Below are 17,998 nucleotides of genomic sequence, written 5' to 3' on the forward strand. Positions count from 1 at the left end.
AGTTTACAACCATCATCAATTTCCAAGTTTCTCTTGCATGAACATGATCTTGTTGTATGTTAACTGTATGGACAGTTTATAACTGTATGTTAAAATTGTATAATTTTACAAAACATGACATTTAGTCTCCAAGGAAAGTGCTTTTAAAAGGCTTAATGAGTTACTTAGACAATACACAGAATTTTCTTATTAGTATTTTTCTCAAATATGCAGATTCACTTCTCTGTTTAAAAAGGAATTTCAGAAAAGACATTTGACACTTTCACAGATATCTAAGGAATGTTTTGCTAGGTTCACCATGGTACAATCACAATTTGCTTTGTTTACTATGATTAATTATTCAGAGCAATGTCAAAATGTGCACATGTACTAAAATGTTCTCCTTTTTTGCCCTCTGTAATACAAATTTTAATAAATTTGTGGAAAACTTTATTAAATAAAGTTTAAATAAATGACAATATTTTCTTATGGGACTATGAGCAGCAATAAGAATGAACAATACAATTACATGAAAAACATGTATAATTTACAAACAGCAGATATTAAAGAAGATATATAGGAAAGACTTTTAAAAACTAGTGTGTGATCTCCCAGATCTTATTTTCTAAATGCATAATAGCAAATATATATTTCAAACTAGGTTCATATTTAACACATCCTTTCATAACTTGCTCTGTTTTTCTTAAATTCATTTAGCTACATTTCCATGACAATATTTATTAATCTATGTCATAATTTTCAATATTTATAATCTATATGGATGTATCATAATTTATTTCACTGTCTCTTTATTGAACATAAGCTTCTTTAGCTAACAAGATAGCATGACATGATGTTTCCATGGGGAATCCAGGGAGAGAGAAGTTAAAATTTCCTTTATAAAGACAAGACCATTTTACTACATTCTTTCATTTTCAGTCAGAGTACATTGCTATCTACTCATAGTCCCTCAATAAGAAATTCTCTAACACTAATGAAGGTGATAGAGTAGAAAATGATAAGAACCAGGTAGATATTTTTCTAAAACAACTACACTGCCAGCTCATCTTAAATTTAAGGGCATTTTATTTCCCTTGGTTGACACTAATACATGATCTTTTAAAAAAAATAATCTGTACCACCCAGGTAGCTAGATCACGACACTTAGCAGAGATTTTCTTTTAGAATCAAGTTGATACACAAGTTTTAAGAGAGCTATCTCCCAGGTTGTTTTCAATTCCACAGAAAACAAAGCCCACTCTTTGATTAAGGTATCAAAAGTAGAAGAGTGTTATGTGGCTTGGCTTTCATATTGCAAGCTGCTCACATTGCAATTTCTAAAAACTTAGTCCTGATACAAACCAGGAATTGTTGGAAGAAAATAAGACATACAGGTGACATACACAGGAGATTAGAAGCTTTCTGTAATCACTAGAATCTTGTCTCATGTAACCCTTAAAAATCATTTTTTGATAAATAGTTATAAAGAGAAATCCTTATATGGCTAGAATCTCCACTGACCAATAAACTTTTTCTCTGAGTATAAAAAACTGAAAATAAATGAAGACAAATGACTGATTCTGTTTGGTAGGGACTTACCTGTTGTGATCACAAATATTTTCCTAAATACGTTTTATCTTGGTGTGTGAATTTGAGGAGTATGGTAGGGAGGAAGGACACAAAAGCATCACATTCATACTTAGGCATTTTGACCCCCATTATGCACATCCATTTATTCCAAAACCAACCCATTTAATAAATTATAATTGCTGGGTGGATTTATTAAACCCGAACAATTTCAGAGAACTTATTAAAGGGAAAAGGCTTAAACTTCTACCAAAAGAGAGGTGGTTAAAATTGATTAAATGCTATTTTTTAAACTGCTCAAGATTCTCAATTTGGGGAGTAATAACCAGCTACTTTGACACATAATGAAAGTTCTAGCAAAATGTTCATAGTGACGTTTTAGATACAGTTCAGGAGTTCTGTGGACCAGATTTAACAAAATTATGTTTGTTTCAATAAAAAACATCCATGGAATCATGCAGTCATATGATATTTTGTATTTATACTTAAAAAATCCTTATCCAAGCATGTTTATTGATTTTATTTATTTATTAAATTTATTTTTCTCAAATAAAATATCTGGGAATAAACCTAACCAAGGAGGTAAAAGACCTGTATGCAGAAAACTACACAACACTGAAGAAAGAAATCAAGGAAGACACAAATAAATGGAAACATATACCGTGTTCATGGATTGGAAGAATTAACATCATCAAAATGTCCATACTACCCAAAGCAATTTACAGATTCAATGCANTTGCCAAACTCCCTAGGAAAAAATATCACACACACATTTTTGACCACGCAAATGAGAACACACAAAACTTCAGACTGTTTATAGGGTTTCTTTCTGTTTTTTAGAAAGAAGTTACACATAGCTTGGCCACTCCCTAGACCCCATGTTTACCAGTTTATAAAGAGTACAGCTATGAAAAAGTATAATACATATATTAAAAACCTTTTCACCTTTTATCCTCTTTGGCTAGAAACCTCATGAAAAAAAACTGAGGGGCTGATGAGGCAGGTCAGGCTCCATGTGCTTTTATCTTACACATTACTGACTGGAAGACTTGCCTCATCCAAATCTACTGGGTCACAATCTTTTTCCTGAGCTACATTTTTTACTTCGAGGCTTTAGCTAGCTTGTTCAATCACTTTGGAAGCTGGTTCTCTTGGAGAAACAGTCTGGACCTTGAAGTTCTCTGGTTTGACCTTCAAGATCCAATCTTTGACCAAAGATTCATAAAATCTTTGTTTATCCATGGTGAAGCTTGAGACCAAAGAGTTGCTGTGAGAGTCTGTGGAATGTGAGGTAGCTGCTGCTGCACGGGCAGGGTGGGAAGTGTGTTTGGATTCTGGACAATTGGAATGACCAGAGGATGCTGATCAGCCAGGTCCTCACTGTGCTACAAATGTCTGCTTTAATCCAGTTGTGCACCTCTTCGGGGCTATTGGCCTGCCCAGAGAAAGTTCCAGGTGATGTTACAATTTGTCCCAAATCATTATGTAACTTTGCTTACAATCCTCTTTCAGTGGTATTTCATGGAGAGGCTCCTTTCCCAGTTCAGATTTTAAGTAGCCTATTATGCTTTTATACAGTTGAAAATATCTTCTTCAGTTTTTCATTAATGCTTCTTTTTTTAAAATTTATTTAATTATTTTTCAAGTACAGTTTTCTGTCTATTACTCCCATTGCAACCCACCCCCTCGTGCTCCCCCCTCCCTCCCATCTCCACCCTTCTTAGTTGTTGTCTGTGTATCCTTTATATTTGTTCCTCTAAATCCCTCCCCTATTTCCCCTGGAATTCCCTCCCCTCTCCCCTCTGGTCGCTGTCCCCCTGTTCTTTATTTCAGTGTCTTTGGTTATATTTTGCTTGCTTGTTTGTTTTGTTGTTTAGCTTCCTGTTAAAAGTGAGATCATATGGTATTTGTCCTTCAACACCTGGCTTATTTCATTCAGCATAATGCTTTCCAGTTCCATCCATGCTGTTGCAAAAGGCAGGAGCTCCTTCCTTCTTTCTACTGCATAGAATTCCGTTGTGTATATGTACCACGGTTTTTTGATCCATTCATTTACTGATGGGCACCTAGGTTGCTTCCAACTCTTGGCTATTGTAAATTGTGCTTCTATGAACATTGATGTGCATAGATTCCTTTGGATTAGTTTTTCAGGGTGCTTAGGATATAAAGCTAGTAGTGTTATTGCCGAGTCAAAAGACACTCTTCTTTTTAGTTTTCAGAGGAAACTTCATACTGTTTTTCACAGTGGTTGCACCAGTCTGCAATCCCAGCAACAGTTCACTATGGTTCCCTTTTCTCCACAACCTCTCGAACACTTGTTCTTTGTTAATTTGTTTATGATGGCCATTCTTACCGGTGTGAAGTGGTATCTCATTGTGGTTTTAATTTGCTTCTCTCTGATGGCTAACAGTACTGAGCATCTTTTCATATGTGTCTGGGCTTTCTGTATGTCCTCATTGGAGAAGTGTCTGTTCAAGTCCTTTGCCATTTTTTAATCGGGTTGCTTGTTTTCTTAGAGAGGAGTCATGTGAGTTCTTTATATACTTTGGAGATCAAACCCTTGTATGAGGTATCACTGGCAAATAGGTTTTCCCATACAGTTCATTCTTTTTTCATTTTAATGCTGTTTTCTTTAGCATGCAGAAGCTTGTTATTTTGATGAGATCCCATCATGTACTCTTTCCTTTATGTTCCTTTCTCTAGGGGACATATAGTGAAGATGTTGCTGTGTGAAATATCTGAGATTTCCTCCCTATGTTCTCCTCTAAGAATTTGTGGTATTATGACTTATATTTAAATCTTTTATACACTTTGAATTTATTTTTGTGTGTGGTGTAAATTAGTGGCCCAGTTTCTTTCTTTTCTTTTTCTTTTTATTTTTTATTTTTTTGCATGTAGCTGTCATGCTCTCCCAACACCATTTGTTGTACAGGCTATTTTTACTCCATTTTATGCTTTTGTACCCTTTGTAAAATATTAATTGACCCTAGAGACTTGGGTTTCTTTCTGGGCTCTCTATTCTTTCCATTGGTCTATGTGTGTGTTCTTATGCCAGTACCAGGCTGTTTTGATTACACTGGAATTGTAATACAATTTGATGGCAAGTATTTTGAGCCCTCCTGCTTTGCCTTTCTTTCTTAAAATTGCTGCAGCTCTTTGGGTTCATTTATGGTTCCATTCCAATATTTGCAGTGTTTGTCCTATATATATGTAAATATGCCATTGTTACTTTTAAAGGGATTGCAATAAATCTATAAATTGCTTTGGGTAGTAAGGATATTTTGATGATGTTAATTCTGCCAATCCATGAGCATGGTACATGCTTCTATTTGTTTGTGTCTTCCTTAATTTCTTTCTTCGGTGTTGTGTAGTTTTCTGTATACAGGTATTTTACCTACTTGGTTAGGTTTATGCTAAGGTACTTTATTTTTCTTTTTGCTACATCAAATGGAATTTTGTTTCCTGGTTTCAGTTTCTGATATTTCATTGTTGGTATACAAAAATCCCTTTGGATTCTGAATATTGACTTTATATCCTGCTGTTTTGCCAGACTGATTTATTACCTCAAGCAGTTTTTTGTGGGAGTCTATAAAATTTTCTATGTACACTATCATGTCATCTGCAAACAATGACAATTTTGTTTCTTGTTTTCTGTTTTGGATGCCTTTTATTTCCTTTTCTTGTCTGATTGCTGTGGCTAAGACTTCCAATACTAAGTTGAATACAAGTACTGAAAGTGGAAAACCTTGTCTTGTTTCTGATCTTAATGAGAAATTGTTCAGTTTTTGATCATTGAGCATGATACTGACTATAGGGCTGTCATATGTGACCTTTACTATATTGAAGAATGCTCGCTCTATTTCTGCTTTGCTGAGTTTCTTAATCATAAATGTGTGCTGTACCTTATAAAATGCTTCTTCCACATCTATTGATGAAGTCATGTAGTTTTTTTGTTTTATTTATGTGATGTATTATGTTTATTTATTTGTGAATAATGTACCATCCTTGAATCCCTGGGATGAATCCCACTTCTTTATGATGTATGATCTTTTTAATGATTGTTGGGTGAGGTTTGCCAATATTTTATAGAGGAATTTAGCGTCCATGTTCATCACTGATATTGGCCTGAAGTTTTCTTTTTCTGTTTGGTCTTTACCTGGTTTTGGGATTAGGATGATGCTGGCTTCATAAATAGAGTTTGTAAGTCTTCCATATTTTTGGATTTTTTTGTATAGTCTTAGAAGGAAAGGGGTTAGCTTTTCCTTAAATGCTTTGTACAATTCTCCTCTGAAACTTTCCAATTCAGGACTTTTGTGTGTTGTAAGTTTTTTGATTACTGCTTCAATTTTGTCAGCTACTATTGGTGTATTCAGGCTTTCTGCTTCTTCTTCATTGAGTTTTTGAAGATATTTTTCTAGAAATTTGTTTATTTTACCCAGGTTTTCAATTTTTTTTGCATGTAGTTCTTCACAGTAATCTATTACAATTCTTTGTATTTCTGTGGTATGAATTGTAATCTCTCCTCTCTCATTTCTGATTGTGTTTATTTGCATCTTCTCTCTTCTTTTCTTGACGAGTCTGCTTTAAGGCTTGTCAATTTTGTCTATCTTTTTGATCAACAAGCTCCTGGATTCATTGATCCTTAGAATTGTGATTTTAGTCTCTATGTCATTTAATTCTGCTCTGATCTTTGTTATTTTCTTCCTTGTACTTATTCTGGGATGTGTTTGTTGTTGTTCCTTCAGTTCTTGTAGGTGTACATTTAGGTTGTTTATTAGAAGTGTTTCTATATTTTGGGGAGTGGGCCTGTATTCCTGTGAACTCCCCTCTCAGGACTGCCTTTGCTGTGTTTCATCCCTTTTGGGTTGCTGTGAATTCATGTTCATTTGTTTCCAGAAACTTTTTCATTTCTTCCTTGATTTCATATGTGACCCATTAATTGTTTAATAGCATGGTATTCAATCTCCATAATTTTGAGTGTTTTGGGGTTATTTTTTGAGGTTAGCTTCTAGTTTCAGTCCCTTTGGTCAGAGAAAATGTTTGCTATGATTTCAATTGTCTTGAGTTTGTTGAGCTCAGGGTGAGCCAGCTGTTGCTGGAGAGTTCCTTACAAGGCAGTTGCCCTCTGTTTTTAACAAGCACACAGCTTTTGACACAGTCCAACTTTCAAATCAGTCCAGAGACTACCTGAGTCAGGGTTCCACATGGCCCAACTCCTCCTTTGTTTTGTGTTCTATCATGCCATCTACCTTTGACAAAGTTCCATGTGCATTTAAAAAGAATGTGTATTTTCTTTCTTTGGAATGAAAGGTTGTATATATTTCAGTTAAGTTCATTTGATCTAGGACTTGTTCAGTGCCACAATATCTTTGTTGATATTTTGTTTGGAATAGCTATCATTTTTTACAGTGGGGTATTGAAATTCCTAGTATAATTGTGTTGCTGTCAATGTCTTTCTTGAAGTCCTCCAAGATTTCCCTTATGTATTTGGGTGTTTCTATGTTGGGTGCATATATATTTACAATGTTTATGTCTTCTTGATGGATTCTCTTCTTGAATATTATGAAGTGACCCTATGGGTCTCTTTTTAGGCCCTTGTTTTGAAGTCTATTTTATCGATATGAGTATTGCTAGCCAGGTTTTTTTTTTTTCCTTTCCATTTGCTTCGAATATTAGTTTCCATCCCTTTACTTTCAGTCTGTGTAGGTCTTTTGTTCTTAGGCAGGTCTCTTGTAGCCATTTTATGTGTGGGTCATGCTTTCTTATCCATTCATCTATTCTATGTATTTGATTGGAGCATTTAATTCATTTACATTTAAGGTTGTTATTAATAGGTACGTATTCATTGTCCTCTTTTTGTACCTGTGTTCCTCTCTCTCTCACTGTTTTCCTTCCTTTTCTTAAAGCAGCCCTTTCAGCATTTCTTCCAGAGCTTGTTTGGTTGAGGTGTATTCTCTTAGACTGCTTTTGTCTGGGAAACTTCTTATTTTGTTTTCCATTTTAATTGAGAGTCTTGCTGGATATAGTAGTCTTGGTTGCAGGGCTCTAGCTTTCATTACTTGAAGTACTTCTTGCCATTCTCTTCCAGCTTGGAGTATTTTCATTGAGAAGTCAACTGCTAGCCTCATCAGTGCTTCCTTGTATGCTACTTTCTCTTCCTTTCTTGTTGCCTTTAACATTCTCTTTGTCTCAGAATTTTGTCATTTTAATTATGATGTGTTTTGGAGTGGGCCTCTTTGTGTTCCTCTTGATTGGAACTCTTTGTGTTTACTAGATTTTTTGTGACTTTTTCTTTCATCAAATCAGGGAAGTTTTCCATCATTACTTTTTTAAACATGTTTTCTATTTTCGCTCTCCCTCTTCTCCTTCTTGTGTCCCTATCATACAGATATTATTATGTTTCATGTTGCCCTTCATTTCCTTTAATACCTCTTTATTCTTTCTGGGTTTCTTTTCCTTTTCTTGCACTATCTGAGTATTTTTTTCTACCTTATCCTCCAGATTGCTGATTCAATCCTCTGCTTCACTCTGTCTGTTTATTATTCCTTCTAGTGTTTTTTTTTAGTGCATTTTTTTATTTCTGGGATTGTACTGTTCATTTCTTCTCAGTTTTTATTTATAGATTCTATGAACTTTTTCATGCTGATGTAGCTCTCACTCAGTTCCTCATAGTTTTCTGTGAGTTCTTTAGCATCCTTATAACCATTCTTTCAAATTCTATATCTGATAGGTTGGTTACCTCCATTTTATTTAGTTCTTTTAGTGGGTAGCCTTCTGTTCCTTTTAGTTGTATGGTATTTGTGTGTGTGTGTGTGTCCCCATTTTAGATGACACTTTTTCTTTGTTATTGTGCTTCCTTATGTTTTGCTTTGGAAAAGCTGTCTTTGTATTCTTAACTTCTGTCTTTGTATTGTTAACTTCTATGTATTCTGAACTTCTATGGTAGGAATTCTGTGAGGTTCAGTGATGTGGTCTCTATGATCTCCTTGTCTAGATGCTCTAGGTTTGCCCTTTCTTCTGTATGTGTGGGCTCTCTTGTTTTACTTGGTTTTTATCTTTTGGTGGTTCCTTTGTTGGTGGGTTCCCTCTTCCAGCAGGTATACTGATGTTCAAAGCTCCCATCTATTCTTGTATATAATCAGTGGCGGGGGGTAGGAAAAATGGGTTAAGACAGTGGGAGAGTATTTTATGGTTTTTAAAGTACCAGCAAGTAGAGAAGAGATAGGAGATTTTTTGAATAAGTATAGCATTAACTGTGATATTTCACTCACCTAGCCAGTTTTTATGAAAGGTGAGAGATAAAACTCTTGTTAGAGGAGAGGATGATTGTGAACTGAATCCAGAAAAGAGAGTGCCTGTGTAATGTTAGATGATTACACAGAGTGCCTGTGTAATGTTAGGATAAAAAATAGACATAGTATGAGAGAGAATAGAGTCAACCAGAACAATAATAATGCTCAGGATTAAAGTGAAGTGGCCTAAGATCATGGAGGGTTGCTTTGTGGTGTATACAATTGTAGGCAACAGCAATTATTTACAATTGTACTGGAACAACAATAATATGGCAAAAAGTATATGGTGTGGATAACCAGAATAGAAAGTACCCAATCAAGAATTGTGTGTTATTGGAATAAGTGAAAGAAAGAAAATTAAAAATACACTATGAAAGAGAGAATAAGAAAATCTAGTCAAACAATGCAGTTAAACAAAGAAATAAAATGAGGAAAACTAAACATAAGAAGGAGAAATTTTTTAAAAAGCTAATGAAATTAAAGTGATAAAAATAATGAAAATATAATGCACATAATAAAATGCCAGCTCTATGGGATAGCAAAAGGACATTTTTCTTAGTTAATCAGTTTTGGGGGTTATCCTTTTGCTCCCCCTTTCTATCTGCCTCTGGACCCTTCATAACTCCAGGTCTTGTTGTCTCACTTGGGGAAGGGAAAAAAAGGAAGAGAGGTACCAATAAATTAACAAACAAACAAATAAATAAATAATAAACCTCCTGCTGACTTTAACCCCTGTTCAGTGAGTTCTACTGGCCTTTCTAGATTCCATAGAAAGAGAGGAAGCTGGGCTTTGCTTTTCTCCCATCCTAAGGTTTTAAGAGGATGGTGACCAGGTCTAGGTGGCAATATTCACAGTTTCCAGGCCTCAGGATCATGTCCTCCATGAGCTTCCAGGCTCAAATCAGCCACTAAGCTCCTCATATTGTGAGTCATCTCAAGCACATTGTTTCACTTAGCCACTCAGTCTGGGGCACCAGGCTCCAATAAGCCGCTGGGCCACAGCGCAAGAGAAGCCGTGTGCACAGTTCTACTCAGCCACCCAGTCTCTGGGCACGTCTAGCTGAAATCACCCGCAGGGCGAGCCAGCTGTTGCTGGAGAGTTCCTTACAAGGCAGCTGCCCTCTGTTCTTAACAAGCACACAGCTTTTGACACAGTCCAACTTTCAAATCAGTCCAGAGACTACCTGAGTCAGGGCTCCACATGGCCCAACTCCTCCTTTCTCCAGGTGTCACCTGGCACCTCAGTTTCTCTGGTGTCAGGGTCCACAGTCCCAGCAGATGTGTACCTTTTCTGTGTGTCTCTCACTTCATCTCTATTCCCCCCATGACCCCCAGCATCCAGGTCCCTCCTGGTGCCAGGCTGTCCTCCCTGTTCTGGTGGGGGAGGAAGTTGATGATCTAACTCTCCTCCCCATATCCTGCAGCAGGCACCAGGCAGGGGCCACAGCAACCCTGGTCCCCATGCAGATACTAGGGACCTCACCACCCCAGCACAATACTCTCACTGTCTGTTTTTCAATGCCCTCTGTAGTTTTGGGCCTCCAAGCTTCATATATTCTGGGATTCCATGGCTGTTCGCTCTGTTCCTCAGAATATGGGCTGGGTGTTCTAGCTGGGCACAGGGAGAACTGGGCTCCACTCCCACCTACCTCACTGCCATCTTCTATGTTTATTGATTTTAGAGAGAGAGGAAAGGAGAGAGGGAGAAAGACATCGATATGAGAGAGAAACATCAATGGGTTGTCTCCCATAAGTATCCCAACTGGGGATCATACTTGCAACCTAGGTATATGCCCTGACTGGAAATCAAACACACAGCCCTTTGGTGCACAGGAAGATGGTCTAAGCTAAGCCAACCAGCCAGGACTCTGTTAATACTTTTGTATAACTTTTCATATAAATGTATTCACAAAGTAAACATAATCTTTTATGGGATTTCAGAACTTGCTTTTCAAATCAAAAATAAAAAGTAGGAAAGAAACACATGCTAAGAGTGTTCCTCCACTGCCATCTTGTGGATTATTTGTTGAAAAAATAATAAAAAGCCACAGAGTTTTTTTTCTAATTTTCAGAACTCATATGCCCGTCAACTATACTTGTCAACTCATAATATCTTGTTACACCCACTCCATTTTACAACACACCCACACTCACAGTTCCCTTTTTTCCAAATCATAGAAAAGTAGAGAATTTTCATCATGACACTTCATGAAATATTTCAGTATGCATTTTCCAAGGTAAGATTCCCATATTTAACTGCAACATCAGCATATCAAAAAATACAATAAATTCAATATCTAGTATCCAATATGCACTAAATTTTCTTTTATTGTCCCCAAAATGTCATTTACAGTTTCAATTTTTCTAATCCAGAGTCCACTCAAGAGTCATTTAGAACATTTGGCCATCATCTCTGGACTTTTACAATCTATAAGGATACCCACCCCTCCCCAGTCTCTCTCTTTCTCATGACATCAAATCCTTTGAGGAGTCCAAATCAGTTGTCCTTCATCACACCCCAGGTTGTAGAATTGTCTGTTTCCTCATGATGAGATTCAGGTCAAACATTTTCAGCAAGAAAATCACATAAATGACACTGTGTCCTTCCCATTGGATCATATGTACTACAACCACACAGTGTCAAGTCAAATCAATCACTCTTGGTGACCACTGGACTTTTCCACTGTAAGAACATATTTTTTCTTTTATTAAAAGTAATCTGTGGTGCCCTAGCTGTGGATTGAGTGCTGACCTGAAAATCAAATAATTGCTGGTTCAATTCCCAGGGAAGGCACATGCCTGGTTTGCAGGCCTTCTCACATGCCCCCTTATCTCTTGCTGCTTCTAGACTTCTCTCCTTCATTTTAATCTTGGCCAATGTAATTATGATGTGCCTTTGTGTGTTCCTCCTTGGGCCCACCTTCTTTGGGACTCTCTGAGCTTCCTGGACTTCCTGGAAGTCTATTTCCTTTGCCAGATTGGGGAAGTTCTCCTTTATTATTTGTTCAAATAACTTTTCCACTTGTTGCTCTTCCTTTTTCCCCTCTGGTACCCCTATAATTCAGATGTTGGAACATTTAAGATGTCCTGGAGGTTCCTAAGCCTCTCCTCAATTTTTTGAATTCTTGTTGCTTCATTCTTTTCTGTTTGGTTGTTTCTTTCTTCCTTCTTGTCCATTCCATTGATTTGAGTACCAGTTTTCTTTCCATCACCTTTGGTTCCCTGTGCATTTTCCCTCATTTCACTTAGTGTAGCCTTCATTTGTTCCTCTAATTTGTGACCCAAATCAACCAGTTCTGTGAGCATCCTGATCACCAGTATTTTGCACTGTGCATCTGATAGGTTGGCTATCTCTTGGTTGCTTAAAAGTATTGGCTCTGGGACTTTGATTTGTTCTTTTGGTTGAGCCATAATTTTTGGTCTGCTTGCACCTGTTATGTATGAGGGACGAAGCCTTCAGTGTTCACCAGGGCAGGGCAACCCAGTTGCTGGGTTGTGATGCTATGTGTGCGGGCAGGGTCAGGGAGGCAATAATGACATTTGCTCCTCTCTCTCTCTCGGATTTTGGTCCCTTCTGCCACTTCTCACAAGCAAATTGGGCCCTTCTGGTGCTGGTTCCCGGGTGGGTGGGCTTGTGTATATTCTAGTATTTTGTGGGTCTCTCCAAGGGACTCTACTGTGAGGCTGGGAGTCTCTCCCAGCACCTCAACCCCAACAAGTGTTTTCAATTGGTGCTTTTAGGCTTTATTTCCCATCGCTGGGGCCCTGGTTTGTGAGGTCTGTCTCACTGCCCCTTTTTTGCCTTGTTTATTTATCTGTAAACGAATGTGTGACCACAAACAACCGTGCTGTGTGCCTCACTGGGTTTGCTTGTGTCCTCCCGGTTCCTGGGTCTGCTGACCACTGCCTTTTCCTGCTGCAACCCCTCTTCACTGGCCGCCGAGTCTGTCCCTCTTACAGGTTTGAACATGATTTTTTGTCAGACTTCCATACAGTTCAATTTTATGTGTGTTCTAGTTGTGTTTTTGTTTCTAAATCTTTGTTGTCCTTAAATTTGGTTGTATGAGGAGGTACAGTGTTTCCACCTATGCCTCCATCTTGCCTGGAAGTCCAGGACTCTATATTTTTGTTTTTATTTTTAAAGAAGAATGGCAGCTACCAAACATAGAAGGAATGATATAGTAAAAACATTGCTGTGTTGTAAGTCGAAAGTAGTAATAGCTTCAGGTAAGTATCATCAATTGATGCAAATATGACTGGGTAAAATAATGTTGGGAACATATGTCAAATTAGCAATCCACAGTTTAGTTTTATTAATAGATATTAAAATTTGTATTTATTGATTTTGACAGAGAGAGAGAGAGAGAAAGAGAGATCAGTTTGTCATTCCACTTATCTATGCATTCATTGGTTGAGTCTTGTATGTGTCCTGACCAGGGATCAAACCTACAACCTTCATGTATTGGGACAATGCTCTGGCCATCTGGGCTATTCAGCTGAGACTATAATGTTAATCCACATCTTACTTTTTTTGAAAGATTTTATTTATTTATTTTTAGAAATGGGGAAAGAGAGAGAGAGAGAAACATCAATGTGTGGTTACTTCTCACATGCCCCCCACTGGGAGGGCCTGCAACCAGCATGTGCCTTCCCTGGGAATTGAATCAAAGCCCCAGAGCCAATACTTTTAAGCAACCAAGAGATAGCCAACCTATCAGATGCACAGTGCAAAATACTGGTGATCAGGTTGCTCACAGAACTGGTTGATTTGGGTCACAAATTAGAGGAACAAATGAAGGCTACACTAAGTGAAATGAGGGAAAATGGCTCACAGAACTGGTTGATTTGGGTCACAAATTAGAGGAACAAATGAAGGCTACACTAAGTGAAATGAGGGAAAATGCACAGGGAACCAAAGGTGATGGAAAGAAAACTGGTACTCAAATCAATGGAATGGACAAGAAGGAAGAAAGAAACAACCAAACAGAAAAGAATGAAGCAACAAGAATTCAAAAAATTGAGGAGAGGCTTAGGAACCTCCAGGACATCTTTAAATGTTCCAACATCTGAATTATAGGGGTACCAGAGGGGAAAGAGGAAGAGCAACAAGTGGAAAAGTTATTTGAACAAATAATAAAGGAGAACTTCCCCAATCTGGCAAAGGAAATAGACTTCCAGGAAATCCAGGAAGCTCAGAAAGTCCCAAAGAAGTTGGACCCAAGAAGGAGCACACCAAGGCACATCATAATTACATTAGCCGAGATTAAAATGAAGGAGAGAATCCTAGAAGCAGCAAGAGATAAGGGGACAGTCACCTACAAAGGAGTACCCATCAGACTGTCAGCGGATTTCTCAAAAGAGACCTTACAGGCAAGAAGGGGCTGGAAAGAAGTATTCCAAGTCATGAAATCCAAAGACCTACAGCCAAGATTGTTTTATCCAGCAAAATTTTCATTTAGAATGGAAGAACAGATAAAGTGCTTCTCAGATAAAGTCAAGTTCAAGGAGTTCATCATCACCAAGCCCTTATTATATGAAATGCTAAAGGACTTATATAAGAAAAAGAAGATGAAAAATATTAACAGTGAAAGTACAGCAAACTCACAGTTATTAACAACCACACCTAAAACAAAAGGAAAATAAGCAGACAACTAGATCAGGAGCAAAACCATAGAAATGGAGATCACATGGAAGGTTAGCTACAGGGGAGTAGGAAGAGGAGAAGTAGGGAGAAGGTACAGAGAATAAGTAGCATAGATGGCGGAGAGATAATAGACAGGGGAAGAGCAAGAGTAGTGTGGGAAATGTAGAAGTTAAATAACTTATGACACATGGACATGAACTAAAGGTGGGGAATGTGGGGGGAGGAGTGTGTAGGGTGAAGGGGAATGAATGGGGGAAATGGGACAACTGTAATGGCATAATCAATAAAATATATTAAAATACGTATATGTATATAGTTTTTCTCTCTTTTTACTTTAAATATCACTATGGTTTCATGGATTTTTTAAACTTTATATATTAGGAATTATTATCATCATTGTTATTTTTGACATTGAAATTATTCTAGGTTTACCTTTCATGTTGGCTCCTGTGTTATTATTACATGTTTGAATTGTTCTCTAGTCCAGACATTTGCTTACTTTCTGGTACAGCCAGATACCCAAGCTCATTTCCTACTTGTACTCTCCTTGAAATTAGCCATTCCCTCAAGAAATCCTGATCCACTGAGAAAATTCATTTTTATATGCTCACTTTTATAAATACAGAAAAGAGATTTAGTAAAATTAAACACCCACTTGTGGGTAAAAAGAAAAATACTCTTAGCAAATTTAGAAGAAAATGGAGCCTCACTAATGTGAATAAATAGTAGCTTTAAAAATTATGATTACAGACTTGACTCATGACACTAGCCCAGCAGCTGATCCATGTAGCTTGCCCAGTGACTGACTGGATCCACTTGTCGTATGACTGATTTGCACCACTCACCTGAATACTGATAAATGCAGGTTGCCCAGCAGCTGACTGGCGCTGCTTGCCTAGTGGTGGGCTCCAGCTATGGTGGGCTCACAAAAAGTAAGGAGGATGAGTGCCACAGGAACCTCAGCACAACTGGTGGATTAAAGGATCCAGCCTGGCTCAAATACACAGTGGGGGGTCCCAGCACCTCACAGAGGACCTAGGCTAGAGACAGGGCAACTGTGAATATTGCCACCCAGGTCTAGCTCCCATGCTCACAAAATCATAGGGCAGGAGAAAAGAAAAGCACAGCCCCCCCTCTTCCTGTGCCACCCAGAAAGATAAGCAGAACTTTCTCATTGGGTTTAAAGTCAATAGGAGGATTTTTTTCTTTTTCTTTTTTTTTCTTTCCCCATGTGAGACAGTAAAACCTGAAGCTGTAAAAGGTCCAGAGACAGATCAAAAGAGGGAGTACAGGGCTAATCCCAACAACTAAGAAAGTGAGACAAATTTCACTTTGCTATCCCATAGAACTGGCATTTTATTGTTTATTTGTATTTTTTCATTATTTTACTTCATTTTACTAGTATTTTTTTACTTATCTTCTTTCCATTTAGTTTTCTTCATTTTATTTATTTTTTGTTTAATTGCATTTTGACTGGTTTTCTTATTCTTTCTTTCCTACTGTATTTTAATTTCCCTTCTTTCACTTCACTCTTGTTCCAATAAAACATTATTGATCATGTACCGTCTATTCTTGTTATCCAAATTGTATCTTTCTTATCATATTATTGTTGTTCCATATAAGTCTATATACTTACTTGCTATTGTTGTCCCACATAATTGTAAATACTACCAGCACTGATCCCTGATCTTAGCCAATATCACTACCTTCCTGAGCTTTATTACTCTTGTGGTTAACTCTGTTCTCTATGCCTACTTTCTATCCTTTACTGTCACCATATCTCATAATCTGACCTCCCACAAGGGCTCTATTTTCTGGATTCAGAGAACAATCATTCTCTCTTCCATCAAGAGTCTTATCTCTTTTTCTCTTTTTATAAAAAGTGGATAGTGGGTTAAATATCAGTTAACACTATACTTATCCAAAGGATCTCCTATTTCTTCTCTACTTGTTGGCACTTTAAATCCCATAAAATACTCTTCTGTTGTGTTAATCCAGTTTGTCTACCCCTTGCCACTGGTCGCACACAATATTAGATGGGAGCAGTAACAATCAGTATACCCACAGGAGAAGAAAATCCACCAACAAAGGAACCACCGAAAAGTAAAAACCCGAGTAAAACAAGAGAGCCTACACAAACAGGAGAAAGGGCAACCCTGGAGCATCCAGACAAGGAGATCAAAAAGACCACATGACTGAATCTCATAGAATTCCTGTTATAGAAGTTTACCCTACAAAGACATCAAGCAAAGCAAAACATCAGGAAACACAGAAAGAAACAAAAAAGTCACTTATAATGGGAAGACAAAAAAGAATATTCAATCAAAAGGAATGGAAGGCTCCCCACTAAAAGAACTAAACAAAGTGGATATAAGCAAACTATCAAATATAGAATTCAAAAGAATGGTTATAAGGATTCTCAAGGAACTCACAGACAACTACAAGAAACTGAGTGAGAACTACAACAGTATGAAAAAGGAAATATAAACTATAAACAAGAACAAGGAAGAAATGAAAAATACAATTTCTGAAATGAAAAACACACTAGAAAAAATTACAAGCAGGCTGGATGAAACAGCGGACCCAATTAGTGAGCTGGAAGACAAGGTGGAAAGAAACAACCAGGTGTATCAGCTACACAAAAAAATAGTCAAAAATATGAAGATGCTTAAGGGAACTACAAGATAATATGAAATGCAACAACATTCAAATAATAGGAATACCAGAAGGAGAAGAACAGGAACAACAAATAGATACCGTGTTGGAAAAAATAGTCACAGAAAACTTTCCAAACTTGGAGAGGGAAAAACTCTCTGAGCTCAGGAAGCTCAGAGAGTCCCAGTCACAATGAACATAAAAAGGCCAACCCCAAGACAAACCATAATTAAAATGCCAAGTTTTAAAGACAAAAAGAAAAGAATCTTAAAAGCAGCAAGGGAGAAACAAAAAATTAACATATCACAGGGCTCTGATAAGCCTAGCAGCTGATTTCTCAACAGAATCACTCCAATCCAGGATAGAATGGCAAGAGAAAGCCCAAGTAATGAAAAACAAAGGCCTGCTATGAAGATTACTCTACTCACTGAAGCCTTCAATTAAAATGGAAGGTTAAATAAGGAGTTTCCTAGACAAGAGAAGGCTGAAAGAATACATCTCCACCAAACCAGTGCTACAAGATATACTAAATGGACTGCTATAAGAAGAGAAAGGAAAAGAATGAAAGAGAGAGGAACACAAGTATAGAGAGGGAAAAAGGAATAAATATCTATCAATAATAACCTTAAATGTAAAGGAAATAAATTCTCCAATCAAAAGACACAGGGTTCCTGGGTGGATAAGTAAATATGACATCACATACGTTGCCTACAAGAGACCATCCTTTGAACAAAACATCTACACATATTGAAAGTGAAGATTTGAAATAAAGATTCCAAGCAAATGGGCAGAGAAAAAAAGCTAATGTAAAATACCTCTGTGTTACCAAAAGGGTTCAAAA

General features: G+C 37.3%; 1 pseudogene; it reads right to left on the reverse strand.

Moving 5' to 3' along the window:
• Window positions 1-2,326: 2,326 nt before the first annotated feature.
• LOC118996027 (pleckstrin homology domain-containing family A member 1-like) lies at window positions 2,327-3,183 on the reverse strand (annotated as a pseudogene).
• Window positions 3,184-17,998: the final 14,815 nt, after the last annotated feature.

This window comes from Sturnira hondurensis, unplaced genomic scaffold, assembly GCF_014824575.4.
Source record: "Sturnira hondurensis isolate 20B ecotype Veracruz unplaced genomic scaffold, ASM1482457v3 Scaffold0010600, whole genome shotgun sequence".
NCBI classification, from domain to species: domain Eukaryota; kingdom Metazoa; phylum Chordata; class Mammalia; order Chiroptera; family Phyllostomidae; genus Sturnira; species Sturnira hondurensis.